At 35.3% G+C, this 4,526-nt stretch overlaps 1 pseudogene; it reads left to right on the forward strand.

Moving 5' to 3' along the window:
* Positions 1 to 78: 78 nt before the first annotated feature.
* On the forward strand, positions 79 to 1,568 carry LOC125660250 (uncharacterized; annotated as a pseudogene).
* Positions 1,569 to 4,526: the final 2,958 nt, after the last annotated feature.

The following is a 4,526-nucleotide window of genomic DNA, read 5'->3' on the forward strand; positions in this document are numbered from 1 at the left end:
GCTGTGATGCAAATGTTAACAAAAAAATTGTGTACCATGGGTTCCTTTGTTAAATTAAAAAATGATGTTGCAATAATAATGTTGCGATCAATATCCTCTTTAAAGAATGAATAGTGCTTTTTGATTTCACTTTCTATGGCCATTTATGTTGTGTCAAGTTGATATTGAAAAAAATTAGTGTGACCCATGGTGAAAAAATGAAAAGTGTTCCCTGATTGACGATGGGCATGCGTCACCTATAATGTGACCTTTATATAAATGTGATCCTGTACAAGTAAACAATCATGTAAATTGTCTGTTATATGCTGATGATATTGTAATCTTTTCTGAAAGCAAAAGTGGTTTACAGAACAGCCTTGATATTTTCAGTAACTATTGTTCAAACTGGAAACTGCAAGTCAATGTAGATAAATCTAAAGTTTTGATATTTAACTCAAATGGCAAACCTCAAGGGAATGAAGTTACTATTAATGGCAATACAATACAAATTGTACCAAAATACTGTTATTTAGGTGTTATGATGAAATGTAATGGGAGGTTTAACTTAGCAACAGCAATGCTTATTGAAAAAGCCAGAAAAGCATGTTTTAGAATGAAAAGAATCGTTGGTATTGATAACCCATGTAAACTTTTAGAAAAACATTTTGATGCTATTGTATTTCCAGTTCTTCTTTATTGTAGTGAAATATGGGGAGTGGATCTCTCATCTAAAGATATTTCAAATCTAGAAAAATTTCACTTAGAATTTATTAAAGATATCCTTGGAGTGCACTATAAAACATCCAATGCTGGTTGTCTAGCAGAACTTGATAGACTACCACTTTGTTCCAAAATTTCATTCTCAACTATTAAATATTGGAATCATCTGATAACGTCTGGCTCTTTGGATTTTAAACTTTACCAATCCACAAGTGATTACAACACTTGGACCAGGAAAATATTTTCTATTCTAGATAATCTGGGATTTTCAAACATTACAAAATATAAAGATTCAATTCAACATCTTTTACGAAACATAAAACAGAATCATTGACCAGTACCCCCAGGAGTAATCATCAACAATCTTCGGTTTAAAAAAACTTGAATTTTATATTTAAAAAAATTATACACAAGAAAAAGAAGTCCATATGTTGATTTACTCAGAAAAAGATCTGAGAGATCCTCTCTTAGTAGAATTAGATTAAGTGCACATAAACTTGCAATAGAAAGTGGTAGATATAATTCCACAACAATGAATGAAAGATGTTGTAATGCTTGCAATAATGGTGTGATTGAAGATGAAATTCATTTTCTTTTTCAATGTAAATCTTATTCTAAGCTAAGAAACACCTACCTTAGAAACATTTATAATATAACACACAAAAATATTACTCTGGACAATGAAAGATACATGTTACAAATAAATTTTAACAGTGATATACATAAAGTCTTAAAATTACTGTGAAATTTATTAGAGACTGTTTTGAATACAGAAGTCAATTACTTTCAACTACATAAAAATTATGTAAACATTATGTATTGATGTTCAATGGGCCTTTGCCAATTATTGTAATTGTGTTTGTGCCAATAAATATTTGTATTTGTATAATAAACATTACGTCCCTCTCGAGAATATTTCACTCATATGGATACGTCACCACTGCTGGCTGCAAAATTTAGGCCTATGCTCGTATGGCCATTGAACAGGGAGGAGTCTTTATCGTGACATGGGACCTCGGTTTTTGCGGTCTCATCCGAAGGACAGCCCTATTTAGTTGCCTCTTACGACAAGCAGGGGATACTAGAACCTATTCTAACCCGGATCCCCATGGGATCGTAAGCTCAAAGATATTGCAAGTTGGTACATTTGATCACCATATGAGGAAGATGCCGATCATTTTTCAAGGTCAAAGTATCACTTGGAAGGAAAACCCTGTAGACAGTATACAAACCGACCTGTTGGGGCTAGGACCGTCAAACTTTGTACACATACACTTTCTGCCAAGTGAATGATTCCTATTGTTTCTTAAGGTCAAGGTCATAGCAGCAGGATTGCAGACCGATTCGTTGGGGCAGAGACTATCAAACTTGGTACACATACACCTTATGCCATGTGAAAATATTGTATAGAGTACATGGTTTGTCTTGTTTTTACGATCCAAAGAAAGTATGTCACACCCTGAGGATTGCTGATACTACTTGAAGCCAAGTTCTACAAATCATGGTGTAAGAAAAACACCCTATATTAGCTTTTCAAGGACGTATTATGTACGGCTGGTGGTAATCTTGTTTCTTGCTTGTCCATTGATTTGAACCACAGGGGATAAGCTTGTTTTGGGCCCTAACGCTGTGATACCATTAATATAGAAAGGGGTCTAACTTTGACCCATATAAAAAAAATACCCACTCGCTTCAAATGCTTTTAAAAATCAGAACTAGGTGCGGTATGTATGCGTAATTTACCGGTCTCCTTGCATATATTAATGTTTTAACTACTGGCATGCCAAATGTCAAGTTACAGGTTTTTAAAATAACAGATATACGTCATCGTTCTCTCGATTTCATCTGCTTTTTTTTTTTTTTTTTTTTACTGGGACATGGAGTCGAGATTGTGATACAAATGTTAACGAAAAAATGTGTACCATGGGTTCTTTCGTTAAATTAAAAATAGATGTTGCAAATGTAAACATGAAATAATGTTTCGAAAAATCTCCACTTTTAATAATAGATATTGCTGTTCATTTCACTCCCATGTCCATTTATGTATCAGGCTGTTGTTGAAGAAATTAAAAGTGGCCCATGGTGAAAAAAAATAATTAGTATTCCATGATTGAAGGAAAACATGCTGTACTGGCCAGAGATGAGAATTTTTTTTGTCTCTTGTAAATGCGTATATTTTATTTATGATGATGTCCATGATAACAATCCCAACGATTAATTGATTGATTGAATATTGTTTTACGTCCCTCCCGAGAATATTTCACTCATATGGAGATGTCACCACTGCCGGTGAAGGGCTGCAAAATTTAGGCCTATGCTCGGCGCGTATGGCCATTGAGCAGGGATCGGGCATCTTTATCGTGCCACACCTGCTGTGACACGGGACCTCGGTTTTGGCGGTCTCATCCGAAGGACCGCCCCATTTAGTCGCCTCTTACGACAAGCAAGGGGGTACTGAGGACCTATTCTAACCCGGATTTCCACGGGATCAATCACAACGATGAATACGATGAACAGTATGGATACGTTGACTATGATGAATTCGATTATTACACTGAATACGATGTGTACGTTGATTATAATCAATAATATTACGATTTACTACAACAAATGTAAAAGAATAACATTGTAAATGCAAGTTATTTCAATCCGACATGATACTGAAAGTCAAAAATCAATCTCATAACTCCTATAAGCAATACAAAATAGGGAGTTGGGCAATCACCGCTCCCTGGATATACCAGAGGTGGGATCAGGTGTCTAGGAGGAGTAAGCATCCCCTGTTGACTGGTCACACTCGCCGGGAGCCCTATATCTTGATCAGGTAAATGGAAGTATCAGTAGTCAAAATTACTGTGCCAAGAACGGCCTAACAATCGGTATGAAACAAGTCAGACAGCATTTGACGCAATGATAGGTTGTATTGGCAAACTAGATAGTTATAACGACTTGACGTCAAACGAGATTGCTGAAACCGTTGCACCATCAACTTATTTGTCAGTAGCTTGCCTTGAATTAAAAACTGGTCATACGCAGAATACGCTCTTGCGTATCGAATCAGCTGAGAGATATAAACACCATATGCAGGTTATAATGGAATATTGATACATAAATATGGAGAGTTGACGATGGAGAAGTTGAAATCACCCCGTTTATCATTAAGTTGAGTTGTTTACTGTTAATATCTTTTTTTCAATAAGATGTCTAAGTATGAAACAGAAGTGGATGACTCTGTGATGTCTTTTATTTCGAGTTCACAGGGATATATCGAATCGACATATGAATGAAAAATAGCATTGTGAATAGATAAAACGTCGTAGGTACATGTATGTCGTTTTGAAGGCCACAAGATACGTAGAAATCCTGTTTCATATGAATACAAAACAAGTGAGCTAACATAGGAGCATAATTCGTGTCCATGGGAATTCCAACAGACTGTTGTCAATGAGGAACTCCAGCACATTTTTAATTTCAACTTCAGAATATCAGTGGTGTTTAACAAAGTAATGTTTGGATGACTTATCACTAGATATGAATTATTCCGTTTTCTATTTTTGTTGAAGAAGCAACTGTCTATAATGTCAAAAAGTCTAGTCTTTAATTTATCGTAAGGAATGGTCATGTAAAGTGTTGAAAAGTCATACGTTTTGATGTTGTTTATTTGAGAAAAGCTTTGCGAATTCAAGTTTACTAAAGTTATTTCGAATTCTTTAGAATCCACATTTGATTTACACCACCTCTGGCATATGTAGTGGCGCAGTACGTTTAACGTTTCTCATTCACAACCGTTAATATATTCGCGAGGAGCAAGGATAGAGGCTTGGTAG

The sequence above is a fragment of the Ostrea edulis genome, chromosome 9 (genome assembly GCF_947568905.1).
Source record: "Ostrea edulis chromosome 9, xbOstEdul1.1, whole genome shotgun sequence".
In the NCBI taxonomy this organism is placed as follows: Eukaryota; Metazoa; Mollusca; class Bivalvia; order Ostreida; family Ostreidae; genus Ostrea; species Ostrea edulis.